Raw genomic sequence first — 16,807 nt, forward strand, 5'->3', positions numbered from 1 at the left:
GGGGCCTGGGCATTTCCTCGTCGCGCCCCGCCCCCGGCCCGGGCCCCTGCCCCGGCCCCCGCCCCCCGCCCCCCGCACTTCCTCCGGACTCGCTCTCTCACTTCCTTCTCGAGCCCCGGAGCCGCTGCTGCTGCCGCCGCCCCCAGCGCCCCCAGATCCCCCAGAGCCCCCATCGCGGGCAGGGAGGGAGGGAGGGAGAGGACCAGGTGAGCCTGTGCCCCCAACCACCCCCTTCACGTCCGGGCCGGGCCAGAATGGGCAGAGGTCGTGCGGTCCTAGCCCGCAAACTTTCCTTGGGACCCAGACGACTGGAAGTTGGGCGGCGGCTGGGACTGGGGCAGGGGCAGAGGCCGCGGCTTGGGCTCGCGTTGCCCCCTTGCCCTGTCCCGCCTGCCTGGCCCGAATGGGTGGAACTAGGCAGACTGTGCGGAAGGGATAGGAACTTAAGGGATCTCTGACAAGGAGAGATCTCTAGGGTAGGGAGGAGCTTTCTGAGGTTGAGAGCTTTCCGCGCTGGGGAAAAGGATCTAGCTGTGTTTGGGAAGGGGCTTTGTAATTAGGGGAAAGTCTTTTGGTTGGGTAAGGTGCGTGGTATAAAAGAGGGCCACTCAGAATTTGAGATTTCTCTATGTTGTGTTAGTAAGGCTGGAAGAAAGGATCTCGATCCCAGGAATTGGAAAGGGTACTCTGATTCCTGGTGGGTCTCTGGGCTTAGGGAATGGTCTTAGAGGTTGGGAAAACGGCTGGATGAGGATTCTAATTTCAAGAAAGTTTGGAGTGAGGTCTTCCTAAAGGAAGAACTCTTAGAGTTTAAGAGGGATTTCTGCGTTGAGGGAGAGGTCTCTGCTCTGGAGGTTGGGTCTCTGGGGTTGGGAGGAGCCATAAATGTGTGTAGTTTGGTTGGAGAGCTTCAGTGTGGAGGGCAGTGTTTTGACTGGCACAGGGTCTCGATGAGGTCAAAAGTACTGAAGTTTAAAAGATTTTGAAGCTAAGGTAGGGGAGCTGGGCATGGGTGATTTTCGTTTGGGGGAAATCTCTGTGAAATTAGAGAGGGTCTCTGGGGATAGGGGACAGGCACCCGTAATTTATATCAAGGCTAAGTATGCATGTGCAATGGGAGAAGTTCAAGGTGTGGTAGTTCGGAGAAGAAAGGTAACAATTTCTTCTAGAGAAACCCAGGAGGACTTTTTGGAGGAGGTGGCATTTGTGTTGAACTTTGAAGTAAGGGTAGAAATTGGGTAAACACGCCAGGGGGAGGGGAGGTTATTCTAAGTGGAGAGAACGTAATAGCTGATAATAGTAGCCAACATTTACGTAACTCTTTGCTTTACATACATCTCTTTTGATCATGAACTGTAGAGAACTGGTATTGGTTCAGTTTGTCTAGAAGAAAGAAGTCTTTTAAGGGAACTAGAGGAGATTGGTTGTTGGACCCAAATGCCAAGCTCAAATATCTAGCCTTTCTCTTATAAGTCATGGGGAACCATAGCAGGTTCCTGAGCGGGAGAAAGATGTGGACAGAGTTGGTCTGTGGAACCATGACTGGGGCCCTAAGTGGGGGAGGGACAGAAGGGAAGAGACTGGTGATGGGGAAGCCATTGAGGAGACTGCTGTAATCCCCTTGGTGGGAGGAAATGAGGCTTGAGCTCACTGAGGGCTGTGGGGACAGAGAGGAAGGTACAGATGGGAGAGACCTTGGTGAAGCAGCTTTGACTGAATATGAGGGTTGAGGAAGAGGGAGGAGTCATTGATGTTCTGAAGTTTCTGAGCTTGGCTGCCTGGGAGGATGACAAAAATAAGGAAGTTTAGAGGAAGATCATGCTTGCCGAAGTGGGGGAAGGGGTGGAAAAACAAGGAGTTTAGGCGGAGCTTAAGATGGTGTGTGTGTGTGTGTGTGTGTGTGTGTGTGTGTGTATGACATCCAGGATGTCCCCACAAGCAATGGAAATATGGGACTCAGTACTTCCCAAATCAACTTATTTTCACTTTTGGACAGACCTACTCCTTAGGTATAATACTAAAAACCTGCCAAGATCTGCCTGAACAACCATTTGAGCTCCCCTTCTTCTCCCCCCTCCCCACTCCACTAATCTAATTATGCCTTCTGGTCACAAACAGAACAAATCTCAGACTTGTTGACCATCCTTCAAATGCCTCTTCACCCACTCCATCTCCCTAGTCCTTCTCCAAGTTAAACATACTTAGTTCCTTCATCCTATACTGTTCTTCTGGGTGCTGGGTACTTTAGTCATACTGGCCACCCTCTTTTGGAATTTGATTTATCAGTGGAATTTCTAAAATGTAGTGCCAGGAATTGAATATAATCCATCTAGTATCTGACTAAAATGCAGTGTTCAGTGGGACTAACTAGACACTAGAATTCCCTTAACAAAGCTAAAATTCAAGTTGGGGTTATTTTTGGCTGCCTCTTCACACTATTGAGTTTGTAAGCCTACTAAGACCCCCTTATCTTTTTCACATGAATTACAATGTGGGACTCATCAGGATGATAATTGGATCCTTGGTTTTGTAGTTGAGCTTACCTAGAAAGTGAAGAGAAGACCTTGGAATTTTAAGAAACATAAAAACTTAGGGAGTACAAAACTATATGATGGGGGAATAGTCTCTCTTAAGCCAAAGATGTGTGCATCCTCCATGGCAAGCACAGTGGACCACATGGGGAGTGGAAAGTTGGAAAAGTTATATACTCACTAGGCCATACATAACCATATACCAACTCCTACATTACCAGGGCTCTAGCCATAGGAGTTATGAGATCTTCACTTAGAATGAATGGATGGATGGATGAAAAAACATTTATTAAGCATTAATTGTGTGAAAAACACTTTTCTTTTTAAACCCTTACCTTCTGTCTTAAAATCAATACTAAGTATTGATTCCAAGGCAGTAGAGCAGTAAGGGCTAGGCAATAGTGGTTAAGTGACTTGTCCAGGGTCACATAGCTAGGAAATATCTAAGGTCCAGTTTGAACCCAGGACCTCCCATCCTCAAGGCCTGGTTCTCAATCCACTGAGCTACTCAGCTGATCCCCAAAAAACACTTTAAAAGTGAGATGGTTATTGCCACATCTGGGCCTGAGGTTCAACCCCTGTGTCAGGTTTTCTTCTGCCCCTAAACAGAACTGGTTAAGAAAGAGTTGCCTCACATCAGGGTTTACAGCTATTAATGAAGGGACCTTTTTTTTTTTTTTAATAGGAACTGATAAATAGAAAGTAAGACATAGTTTTGTATATACATGGCAAATGGTGCCTTCTCTAATGGGGGGAAGAAGAGAGTTAACTGGGAATTTTAATATAACAAATAAATGGATTAAAAAATAAGTATATGAGACTGAAAGCAAGCATGAGAAACCATAGGTGTGATAGTATAGCATATGGAGGATTTCCCTCTGTAGACATTTAGGGGAATAGGAACTAGCTCATTCTTATCCTGCTTCAGGGTTTCAGAAAATGAGGAGAGGAGTGAGAATAATGATAACAACAGCTCTCATTTCTAAATGGATCTAAGATATACAAATTGCTTTCCTCTGACAAGCTTGGTTAGGTAGGTAGTACTTACAAATACTGTTATCTCCATTTTATAGAGAAAGACACTGAGTCACAGAAAGGTGAAGTTGCTTGTCTGTGATTAAGTGGCAGAGATGAGTGGACTACTGGGTCTCTGGTCTCCAGGTCAGATTGCTCATTACACTGTTTGTGATCACTGACTTCCCTTCCTTTTAAAGACTTCTGAGTTTCTTCTCTGAGAAAAGGTTTTGTGATAATAAAGGGGTCAAAGTTATGGGATAAAGTGTCTTCCCCTGTCTAAACTCAGTCTCACTGGCATTTTGAGATTGCCTGGGGTCAGGGTGGTGAATGAAGAGAAAAAGTAGCTCATAGCCACTTATTATCTTAAGATGTATATCCCCAACGGTCCTTAGATATCATGGGTCCAACTTCCTTCATTTTACTTAGGAGAAAACTGAAACCAAAGAGAGGTGTAGTCATTTGCCTGAGGTAGCATGTGTAGGTAGCAGTAGACTGGTATCCTGACTCTAGTGCAGCCAGGTCCTAGTTAGTAACAAATAAGGAATCCTGGGAAGTAGCTGCATGCATTCAAATCTGCACTGTTCAAAATTATAATTGTATGTTATGGTTCCAGCCCAAAGGAAATGTATAGTGCAAATTTAAATAATTCCACAACATCACAGGATTTGTTACTCACATTAATCAGGACCTAGCTGTATTCCACTCTGCTGCCTCAGTTTTCCCCTACATTTGTCTGTCTTGCCAAGTCAAAGTTACCTTAAACTCTCATTCTTCCTTGAGGGGAATCTTTGGTTCTCTGCCTCACTCATCTCCCCCACTTGCCTCTGTTGGACTTCTCATGTAGCCTAAGAACTTAAGTCCATACACAGAGTAAAGGAACTCATGACCTTGTAGCTGAAGTTTAAAAAGGTCATGTTGCTGCAGCCTCCTTTAAGGACTATCCTTCATCTCCTTCCTCAACTATCAAGAGTCCTTCCTCTTTTTAAAGACATAACCTTTCCTCCAGGAAAGGAAGTGCCCACTCCACTTTCAGAAAGTTGTGCCTGGGGTCTAACTGTAGGCTGACCTGGTTCCAATTCAGCCTTCCCCTGCATCTCACCCCAGGCCTCTCTGCAAATGAACTCATATAGCCTTTTTCTCTCCTTTATGAATGCCTGGGCTGTGTGCTGAGGGGCTCTCCTATAAGAATATTATAACCTTGTACTTTTCTATCCCCTTGAATGTCTTGGCTCCCTGGATCTGCTGCTACTAGGCAGAATTAGGAATCATAAAGATGACTGGATTTGGTGTCAGAAGTCCTAGGTTTGAATCCTAGCTTTGCTGTTTACTGCCTGTGCAATCTAGGCCACTCATTTCCCTTCTGATTTTTTTACCTCAGTAAAATGAAGACTTGGAATTCTTAACCTGGGATCCATGAACTTGGTTTAAAAATATTTTGATAACTATTCAATATAATTTGTTTCCTTTGTAATCTCATGTTTTTTATTTTGTGCATTTAAAAATGTGATTCTGGAAAAGGGTCTATAGACTTCAGTAAACTTCCAAAGGGGTCTACGACCCACTCAAAAAATTAAGAAGTCCTAGACTAGATACTCTCTAAGGTCTTTTCAGTTTTTAAGCTTTATGATCCCTAAGAGCAGTAATGATGTAATTCTCTTGGAGGGCCACGATGAGGCCCAAACACTTTGAAAAGGTGCTCTCAGTGTAGATTGAGAAAATCAAGATCCAGATTAGTCCTGAGGAACTTTTAGGATTTAAAGTTAAGAATTAGGTCAGAAAGTTGAGCTGCCATTTTTGAGATTCCTTTTTATTGGCAACGTTAATTGTCTTTTTCAGATTTATCAGACCTAAATTTTTATAGTTTCTTGTCCCCTGCAAACTTATCTTAGAAAATTCAATTTTTCAGTCTGGATTATGAAGGGAAAGAGAGAAAGAAGGGATAGGAAAGGGCACTTCGAGTTGGTAGCAACCACAGAGAAATGTTGGTAATTAGAAATTCATTGGTAGACCATAGGATCAGAACCTAGAAGGGACCTTAGAAGATAACCTCTCCTTTAGCAGAGGAGGAAAATGAAGCCCAGAATAGGAACTGAGTAACAAGATTTGAACCCAAGCCCTCTGATTCCAAAGTACAAGTTTCCCTTCTACATTTTGACTTTCTCCGTTGCAGGTTGACATAAGAAATTAAATGGGAATTTTGCAAGGGGGGGGAGGGGAGTTTTACAGATAACAAGCAAAGGCTAACAGACAATAACAGAAAAAATTTAGAAACTCAGAAATGCATAAAATACATCTAGAATATTGTACATTAACATACTTTATCTTTTAATACCATAAATATATATAATTTCTTTTTAAAAATTAAGTAAAAAGTTAGTTTCTAAAAGAACGTGAAAGTTAGCAGATGATACTAGAAATAGACATCTTTTAAAAAAGTTTAGTAACTCAACCTTTTGTTGTGTTTTTTTGGCCTCCATGACCAAATACTTAACCCTGATTTTATAGTAAAGTCTCTAAATACCCCACAAAAGAAAAAGAAATATTTCAGACTTCTTTTCTGGTATGAAGGGAGGGCCAAAAAATTTTATGTGGATTTTCCAGGCCATAGGTGTGCTGCACCCCCTAATCCCACCCACAATGTGGAAGGGACACATGTAAATGTTCTTTCTGCTCTGCATTCAAAGATATTGTCCTCATCTCTGAGACTATATATGCAGGCAGGCTATTGTTCCAGAAGCTGTCATCTAGCTGGGATGTTCATAGACTCCGGGAGCAGGAATGAGCCTCAGAAAAGGGAATTATTTTCTGTGATTCTTTCTAGTCTTACCCGAAGGAAAGAAGGAAACAAGTATTTATTAAGCACCTACAATGCACCAGGCACTGTACTGTTTTATAAATATCTCATTTGATCTTCAACAGCACTGTAAAGTGGATGCTATTGTAGTCACCATTTTACAATTGAGGAAACCAAAGCAAGCAGCAGTTAAATGACTTGACCAGGGTCACACAACTAATAAGCATCTATGCCTAGTCTGGAAGTCAAGTCTTCCTGATTCCAGGCCCAATCTTATATCCACTGCAACACATAGCTGCCCTTAGTCTTTGGGAGGAGTTGTGGCAGGTCCTATGAGGAATTCATGAACCCAGTAAGTAGACATAAAGGATGAAGGGAAGAAGAGAGGCTGCCTTTAGGAGTATGGTACTGAGACTGGTTGGTTCTTCCCTTATGGGAAGGTGGAATGGGGGGGAGAAGGGGTTGTATGAAATCAGCCCACTATTTATTTGGTTCATAGGTTAAAGACCATTGAGGAGTAGAGTTTAGAGATTGTCATAGGTTTATAAAATCAGATTGTTTGACCTGGAAAGGGGCTGTCTAATTGAGAGGTGGACCCTGAAGCCCTGGAGATGTGATGTGACTTGTCCTGAGCTATATAGTTAGAGACAAACTTATTCTCTAACCTAGGACTGATTCCCATAGGCTCTTTCTACTATGTCAGTTATCTGCCTTTAATCCTGTTGATTCCCTGATTGATTGATCAATGAAAGGATAAACTAAAGTATCAGTTCACAAGGTTGAACCCCGAGTTCCAGGAAATATCAGAACTGTAGCTCACAAGACTTCCTCTGCTTTGTGGGAAAAGCCTTGGTCTGGGGCTCAGGAGACTTGTCTCTTTTCACTAGCATACTGTATGATCTCAGATGAGTCCCTTCCCTTTTTGATTTGTATCCTCCTCTGATAAATGAGGGGGTTGAAATACAAACAATTATGGAAACTTGATGATCTCAAAGAAACCTCTCCACACGACTGCTGAGCAATTGTTGGAGGCTTCCTTCCTCCAGGGCAGGGGTCGGCAACCTTTTTGGCCATGAGAGCCATAAACAGCCACATTTTTAAAATGTAATTTCGTGAGAGCCATACAGTGCTCACAGTGCCGCTCCTGTAACAGCGCCTGAAAAAAATGGACTTTATGGCTCCTGCAGAAAGAGCCATATCTGGTCCTCAAAAGAGCCAGATATGTCTCGAGAGCCATACGTTGCGGACCCCTGCTCCAGGAAGTCTATCCAGATTAACCTGGCAGCTCCAGACTACCCAGTCTCTCTATTAATGCATAGCTCTATCTCCCCTTAGAAATGGCTGTAATTCAACTCTGTGACCTGGGTGACAGCTCTCTCCCTCCTGCCTGTATCTTTCCCTCAATACAAGAAATTCCCTTTTCTGCCTTGCTTTTCACCCTTTGTTCCCTAGTGGGGAATGGTGGGCATTATAGGGTAGGGGGTAGAGGTATTACAGGTTAGTCTCTGAGCCATCCAGGGTGTGTTTAATAATCATAGCTCATTTATCAATAGCAAATAAAGTATTTAAACTACTTTACCCACAACAACATTGGGAAGTAAAAAAGATGTTAATAATATTACTAATTTATATTCATCTAACACTTGAAGGTTTGTAAAGCACTTTATATATAGTATCTTATTTGACAGGCCATGCAAATGTTATCCTCATTTTGCAGGTGAGAAAACTGAGGTTCAGAGAGGTTGATGACTGTCCCAGGGCCACCTGGCTAATGTTAATTAACTCAGGGTTTTCTCACTCTCTAAATGTGGGTCTCTTTCCACTACCCAGCACTGCCCATGGGGTGGGAAGAAGACTCAGAGAGCCTTAGAGAAACAGGTTGCCCAACCCTTTCTCCCCACCAAGCTCTTGACCTGCATGAAGGCATGTTTCCTGGTTGACCTGCCCTTTTATGGAAGAGAGGCTTCCTGAGTATTTTCTCTGCTATTTACTGTGTGGCATTGGACAAAACCGTTTCTACTCTGTGAGCCTTGATTTCCTTGGCTGTAGAGTGAGGATAATAATAATACAATAATATCTGTCTTCTTCATGTGGCTGTGTTAAAGATCAAATGAGCTGCTACTGAATTTGATTCACTAGATATTTGTTAATAACCTACTGTGTGCAGAGGCCTGGATCCAGGTGGTACAGTGGATAGAGCTTTGGACTTAGAATAAGGAAGACCTGAGTTCAAATCCAGCCTTAAATACTTGCCAGCTATGTGACCTTGGGCAAGTCATTTAACCTTGTTTGCCTTAGTTTCTCAACTCTAAAATGAGAATCATCATAATACCAGGGTTGCCCAAGGATCAAATGAGATAACATTTATAAAGAACTTCACCCAGTGCCTAGCAAAATTTGCTATTATTATAGCGAGATAACATGTTGAGCTCATACAGGAGCTTACAGTCCCCAGGACTGGTGCAGGATATATGCCCCTGGACTGTACCCTAGAAATGTGAGGTGGGTGTATGTATGTGTAGGGGATGAGCCTGGGACTGGGGCAGTTAGAAGAGAAATGGAGTTTCCTCCCTGACACATACTTTCCCCTTTGGAAACCCCCCTCTAGCCTCCTTGGAGGTGGGGCCTGGGGCCATGGTTCAGTTGATTTGGAAATGGGAGTGGGGGTGGGGGTTGGTCCTTCCTGTTAGAGGACCGTGGGTGGCCCTAGAAGGTGTGGGGGGGAAGTGGGAAGGGGGAGGTGGGCGGGTGGAGTAGGAGAAGAGAGACACTGGTCTTCCGGCCATTCTGTGTTGTTTGACTGCTAGATATGAAATTCTCATTAGGAGTATAGAGCCAAGCCCAGTGGAAAGATCACTGACCCGGAAATGAAGATGCTCAGATTCTAGTGCAGCCTTTGCCACTGACTGCCTCATTCACTACTTAATGTTGGGTAAAGACCTTGGTTTCCTCTGCTATAAAATGAGGAGGAGATTGGACTAGAAGACCTTAGATGTCCCTTCCAGCTTTTAGTCTGTTCTAAGTAAGGCCCATTCTGCTGTAACATTCAATGAAGCTCTGAATCCTTTGGCAGACTAAGCCCCACCCTGGGAGGATAGACTATGGGATTCCCTAAAACTAGTCTTCTCCATTGCCCCACGCAGCCCCTTCCACACAGCTGTGACTGAGCCTCACCTCCACTTTTGGTGGTCCTATCTTCCAGGCTCCAAAGTCAATCCCCCCTGGGCCTTAGGCCTGAATTCTAGGGTCCCTTTCCTTCCATCCTCCCCCAGAGCTCCAGTGGTCTGGGGGAGGAGAGGGCTGCCAGCCAAGTTGAGCTACAACAATTCCATTTCCTCCCTAGCCACAGCCTAAGTCTGGCTATTCCATCAAGGTTTGAAAGGGGAAGAAGGGGAGGCATGACAAGGTCCTTCAGTGATTGGTCAGCACTGAGACTATACCCCCTACTGGAAACTGGGATCTAAAACCATAGAGGTAGCTTTCTGGTCTGGTCTTTGGACTTGCCTGTATCACAGAGAAAGGGTCGAGGGATACCTAATCCTAGGGCAAATCTCATGGTTTAGCCAGCTGTAGACCAGTTCCCACTTTTCCCAAAGTCTTCTCTGCCCTTAACCCAGAGTCCTCTCCCTGATCTCCTGGCTCCTCTCTCCCTACCATCCCCATCCAAAGAGTCTCACTACAAATACAGCTTTCTGATAGTATTTAGGGTGAGCCTCATACCCCCATCCCAGACCATTATCTTAATGTCACAAAAAGAACATGTGCTTTAGTCAAAGGGTTAGGTTCTAATCCTAATTTGCCACCACACCAGCTATTTTTGTGATCTGGATTTAGTTTTCTCTTCTGATCTGAGATTCCTTCTTTATACTACATCTAAAATCTAATTCTATGTCTAGAATTTTCTTTCTCCAGTCAGCCATGAGGATCTTCAGCAGGTTTTTAAGGAGGGCATGGTCAAGGTCAGAGCTAGGTTAGAAGGCACTGTGTATAGGAGGGACAGAGAGACTGGAATAAGGAGGATACTGCTGTGTGGAACAGTGTGGGAAGAGTTGTGGCTTGGCCTGAGAGGAGATTTGGGTGTGGAGAGAAGAGGATGGATGCAGAGATAGTAGGAGAAGACCTCAGAAAGGATTTGGAAAAGAATGGGTCTTATCTGCCTTTGTTTTATCCCTCCTGAGAGGCTGTGTGGCTTAGTAGTAGAGAAACCACGTGACCCTGGACAAATCATTTAACTTCTCAGCACCCTATGCAATTCTCTTAAGAAGAACTGAAGTTGCAGAGTAGAGGAATTTCTCCATTGAGGAGATTCAAAGAAATCATGTCCTTTCCTTATACGCACACAGTAGGCATCAATATTTGTATGGAAGGGAAAGAGGTGTCAGATATGGACTCCTAGGCCTCTTTTTCTTCATATGTAAAACATAGGGGTCGAACTTGATTTCTAAAGTCCCTTCTACACAATAACTAGTGTGACTTAGGGGGCAAGCATTAGGTTGGAAAATCAGGTTACATGATCACAGGCAATTCTCTTCCCCTCTATGGCCTCAATTTCATCCTCTGTAAATGAGGGAACTAGACTTGATATGTGCTTCCCACTTAAAAAATCATGAGTTGGAGTCTGATTCAGGAGTACAATGTGTAGTCTCATTGATTGGGAGATATTAGGAGGAGACGCTGGGGAAATCAGGATAGTGCTTTCACCCTTTGGGATTTCCCCAGACTCATCCTTCCCTCTTCCTCTCTTTGAACCCTTCCTCCCCTCTGGGTTTCTTGCTTCCCCTCCCCACTGCCCTGCCTGCCACTCCCTGTTAGGACACTTCCCCTGTTCTAACGGTTAAACCCCATCATCAGTCCTTTCTTTGGTTCCTCCTCTCCCCTTAATTCAAAAATTTAGTAAACATTTAGCACCAAGTATGTGCAAGGCCAGTGTTCCATGCTTGGGACACAAGGATGAGTGTCAACATGGAATTTAGTCTCATGGACCTTGGATAGATTAGACATATTCATAAATAAGAATGATGTGAAGTGTAAGAGCAAAGACAAAATACCACTAGACATTTGAGATGGTAGGGAATGGTTTCGACTTAGTAGAAAGGGAATAGTGGGGATCAGAGAAGACTTCATGGTATAGACTTTGGCATTATGTTGAAGGAAATTAGAGTATTTCAGAAGTCAGAGATGGGGAATGGAGCATGGAATGGATTCCATAAAGATTTTGCCCCTGGCTAAAAGCTGTAGACTGACATGGGGTAGAAGTACACTTACCATCTTCTAGACCCCTTAAGCTATCCCCCAGGCTCTACTATCTTTAAATTACTGCTTGGGGGGCAGAGATAGGGAGGGGAAGGGAAAAGTTGGGGGATTTTAAAAATATATGACCTTAGGCCAGTCCCTTCCCCCTCTGTTTTCTCCTTTTAAAAATGAGGAGGTGGTTTTTTAAAGGGGGATGGGGCAGTTAGATGGCTCATTAGATTTTGAGGCAGGCCTAAAGTTCAAATAGGGTCTCAGACACTTCCTAGCTGGGTGACCCTGAGCAAGTTACTTAACCCCCATTACCTAGCCCTTACCACTCTTCTGCCTTGGAATTGATCAATTCCAAGACTGAAAGTAAGATTTTTTTTTTTTAAATGATGGGGTGGGACTAGATAATTCCTGACAACAGAAGCTATTGAAAAGTAGCCAGGGGGACAGCTGGGTGGCTCAGTGGATTGAGAGTCAGGCCCAGAGATGGGAGGTCCTGGGTTCAAATATGACTGCAGACCCTTCCTAGCTATATGACCCTGGGCAAGTCACTTAACCCCCTTTGCCTAGCCCTTACCACTCCTCTGCCTTGAAATCAATACACAGTGTTGATTCTAAGATGGAAGATAAGGGCTTTTTTTAAAAAAGTAGCCTGGATGGCTTTAGGATATAATACATTCCCTTTCACTTAAGGTTCCTTCACTCAAACTGAAAGCTGGGTGATAGATAGCCTTCTGTTGGGGATGTTATAGAGAGGATTCTTGGTCAAGTATGAACATGACTAAATGGCCTTGGATGCCTCAGTCCCCAAGCCTCATGCACACCTACTGGGAGTTTAGTTCTGGCTTTTCACTAGATCAAGCCTTGGTCAGCCTTGTGGGCAAATTTTACTTTCCCTAAAGATGTAGAAACCGGAAATACTGATGCCCATTAAGAGAAGGGGATGGGCATCAGCAACCCATCCAACAAACCATCTGTATTTACTGAGATTTCCTGTACTGGGAGGAGGAAGAGACCCCTGTCTCAAGGGAATTCCGGCCTGGCTGGGGATTCAGGGCTCATGCATGCACAAGGGACAGTCATAGAACAGGATAGGAAAGAGCCAAGATCTAACTTCTGTCACACTCTTAAGACCTTCATTCTGTGGGCTGTTAAATAAAATCATGAGAACCGAGAGTGGTAAGGCTCCAAGAGTCTGGATTTGAAGGAGGTACTGGCCCATTCACATTTGCACCAAACACTGTTACAGACTCTTAAAAAAAACCCCAAAACTTACATTCTGTCATAGAATCAATACTAAGTATTGGTTCCAAGGCAGAAGAGTGGTAAGGGCTAGGCAATGGGGGTTAAGTGACTTGCCCAAGGGTCACCCAACTATGAAGTATCTGAGGCCAGATTTGAACCCAGGATCTCCCATCTCCAAGCCTGACTCTATCCACTGAGCCACCTACATGTCCCTGCCACAGACTCTAAGATGCTGCAGAAAATTTGCTAGATTTGGAGTTAAAAGACCCGGATTTAATCCTTCCCCTCCTGTTTACCATTTAAAATATCTTTGTTATGGGTGAGTGGGTGTGTGTATGTTATGTGTGTACACATGTGCTAATTTTCTCATGTAAAATGAGTGAGTTGGATCTTGTAAGTATTAAGATGAATGGTTTGGCTAGATACATGAAAATTATAAATCTTTTATTTATAAATGAGGTAGAAAGAGTGAAAGTACAAAAGGATAGAAAAGACATTAACCTATCCAACTAAATATTGACCTAGTGCTTGGTTCAGCCAGGACTTGTTAAACCTTCAATCAGAATTAAACTATCTCCAGAAGACAGGAAGGGAAAACTAGCTATCCACTCATCCAAGTTCAATGACTGGAGCTGAAGGTGACTCCTGAGGCCTGCTTTTTTCTTTGAGCCAACCTTCTTCTTGAAGCCAACTTTTTGGAGTGACTCTTTTCTTGGAGTTCACTCTCTACTAGCCTCTTTCACCAGACTCCCTGCTTTTATGGTGGTTTCCTGTCCCTGCCCATTTTCATGGGGGCCAATCATAGTTTCCAAATTGTCTGAGTTGTCACCTTTGGATTCACCCCTTTCTGAGTGTGTGAACTTTTAATATTCTGGCTGAGTTTGGGGAAAAAGGCAGAGCTCTCCAAATATCTTGCTGACTTCTCACCTAGCATCAAGTAAGGTGTGAACTAAGTGGTTTGTGAGTTCCTCCACCTAGTTCAAGCTTGTGTTGTTTCAATCAAAAGGTAGACAAAGGAGAGCTAATCTTGTCCTCATAATCTAGTGAGGTACTAAGTAGGGGTACTTAAATTATTGTAACTCCAACTAGGCAAAGAGAACAAAGGATTCTCTTTTCACAAGTGTGAACTCAAAGAGAACCAAGAATTCCCTTTCACAATCTCTAAGGTCTTTTACAATTCCAAATCTATGATCAGGGTAGGGAGGAAAGACTCAAAAGAGAAGGAGGAGCAGGTTTGAAATCTAAGGGAACTTGAAAAGGGGAAAATTTCTGATGTCTGCAAAGACACCTCCAGAAATAAGATCTACGTGGCTAAAAAGCTAGGTTAGGGTTTTTGGTTGGTTTGTTAGTGTATTTTTTTAACTTAAATTTTTTTTTTCAATTACACTTAGAAACAAATTTTGACAATTATTTTCTGGCATTTTGCAATATAGACTCCCCGCCCATCCAGACAGCAAATAGTCTGATATAGGTTTTAGCAGTATTTTCATGCAATACATATTTTCATATTCCTCATGCTGTGACAAGACATGCAACACACATGCAATAAAAAAGCTCATAAAGGAAATAGAAAGATATCATGATTTGATCTGCAGTCAGACTCCAACAGTTCTTTCTTTGGCTGTGGATAGCATTTTTTATCACGAGAAGCTTGGAGTTATTTTGGAACCTTGTTTTGCTGATAATAGTTTAGTCTTTCATGATCAATCATCATAAGATATTTCTGTTACTTTAAACAGTGTTCTCTCTTGGTTCTGCTCTCCTCACATTGCATCAGTTCATATAAGTCCATGTTGTCGAAGACATAGTACTCGTACCCCGGTGTGCCTGAAGGGTTGCTCCATTTCTCCTCTCCATAACACCTGAGGACAATGTTCACATGCCCCACCCCTCTGCCCAGCAGCCCAATGGGAGCACTTCCTCTCTCCACTGTTTGGGGTAATTGCAGGGGCTCACAGCCAGCTTGAAGGTGAAGTTTGGGCACTCATTCTCTAAAAGATTCACCACCACTGAATAAGTCAATCACTGGATCACAGAACTTGGAGCTGGAAAAGGTCTTACAGATCACCTAATTTCTTCAGTTCACAGGAAACTGAGGTCAGATAGGAGAGAAGAGATTTGAATAAGATGAAGAGATAAGTGCCCAGCTCACAGCAACCTCTCCTTCTTATAGTATCTATGGTATTTCAAATATACCATCTGGTATACTTGAGTTTGAGCCTGCCTTTTTCCTTTACCAAGCTGTTTGACTCTGGATGATTCACTTCATCTCTCCTAACCTAATTTTTAGCAATTTATAAAATGGGGATGATAATATTTGTACCATCTAGTTGACAGAGTTATGGGAAGGGTCCAATTGAATGAGATTATGTATATCAGGCATTTTATAAACTGTTGTGATGACCAGTTCTACCTTCTGTATCTTGTCTTAGTCATTAGACCTCTTGGATCCTAAAGTCAGCTCCCCTGGCAAAATAAAGGCATAAAGATAAAGCATCTAAGAAATAGATTTCCCTTTTCTAAGGAACTCTTTCCTTTGTAATGCTATGAATTATATACATTTAAAAACACGATTCTGAGTAAGTATTCATAGACTTCACTTAACCGCTGCCAAAGGAGTCAGTGACAAATTAAATGATTAAGAAGCCCAATCTAATACAGTCTCCTTACTGTACAGAAAGAGGCCTGGAGAAGAGAGTGACTTGGGAAAGAGGGTCTGGTGTCCTCTTTCCATTGCACCTAGCACAGAGCTAAATACCCAGGAGGTAAGGTGTGTTGATTAAAGTCAAGAAGAGGCTGCATCATGAAGGAAAAAAATCTTTTTGGAGCCTACTGGCAGGTTATTGAGATTCAAATTCTGGCACAGCTATTAGGCTTACTATGTGACTTTGAGCCAGTCTTTTTCTTTTATTTTTTAAACTCTTACCTTCCAACTTAGGCTCAATACTAAGTATTGGTTCCAAGACAGAAAAGCAGTAAGGGTTAAGTAATGGGGGTTAAGTGACTTGCCTAGGGTCACACAGCTAGGAAGTAACTGAGGCCCACATTTGAACCCAGGACCTCCCATCTCTAGACCTGGCTCTCTTGCCACTGAGCCAATCCTTTTCAATCTCTAAGGAAAGTTCTTTCCCTTAAAATATACAGGGGTTAGGTTCGTTCATCTCCAAATCTAGCATAAATGACAACTAAAGTCTGAAAGGAGAGAAGGAAGGATTGAGCTAGCCACAGACTAAGAACTCATATTTCTACAACACTTTAGAGATTACAAATCATAAGATAATAAAGCTTTATGATAACTCTGTGAACTGGGTAGTGTTGTCAGCATTTTACAGATGAATCAGTGGTGAAGTGACTTGCCCAGGGCACAGCCAGTAAAGGTCAGGACTACTGACACCTCAGTCCAGGTCTCCTGACTCCCACAATTAAGTGGGATGGCTTTTACCATTCTGTCGTATTTTGAGATAACAGATATTGTAGATTCCTGGGACAGCTGCCATGCAATGTGCTCTGGAAATCTTCCCCATGCACTTGGGCCTGGACCTTCACCCAAAGGTAGAAGGACAAAGTTGGGTCCTTGAACCCTGATCCTAAATTTGTTCTGGGCCAAAACTTCTCTGCCTCTTTCTAGCCCACTGTCTCAGCACCTGTTCAGGTACTCAGGAGCTTCAGTGACTATAGGGGCTGTGCCTTGGTTGCTCCTCAGAATTGAGAACATTCAACAGAAGGAATTTGGCACATCTTGGGAGGCCTCTATCAGTGCAATTCATCAATTGTTTCCCATGTTATACCAATGTTTATAAGAAAGCAGGGTAGACATGCCAAGTTTAAATAAGACATGGATTACTCCCCCTTTCTGCATTCAGCAATCTAGCCGAACTTGCCTTTTTTCTCTTCCTCACACATGACAGTCCATCTTCTGTCTAGCCCAGGGGTCAACAACCTTTTTGGCCATGAGAGCCATAAACACCACATTTTTTAA

At 43.2% G+C, this 16,807-nt stretch overlaps 1 protein-coding gene across 1 annotated transcript in view; it reads left to right on the forward strand.

The window, feature by feature from the left end:
- Window positions 1-953: 953 nt before the first annotated feature.
- Window positions 954-16,807, forward strand: part of RHOG (ras homolog family member G) — a 28,007-nt gene continuing 12,153 nt past the window's right edge. Inside the window, exon 1 of the mRNA XM_044668084.1 lies at window positions 954-993. The gene's annotated coding sequence lies outside the window, so the exon portion shown is untranslated. The remainder of the gene's footprint in view (window positions 994-16,807) is intronic.

This window comes from Gracilinanus agilis, chromosome 3 (genome assembly GCF_016433145.1).
Source record: "Gracilinanus agilis isolate LMUSP501 chromosome 3, AgileGrace, whole genome shotgun sequence".
NCBI classification, from domain to species: domain Eukaryota; kingdom Metazoa; phylum Chordata; class Mammalia; order Didelphimorphia; family Didelphidae; genus Gracilinanus; species Gracilinanus agilis.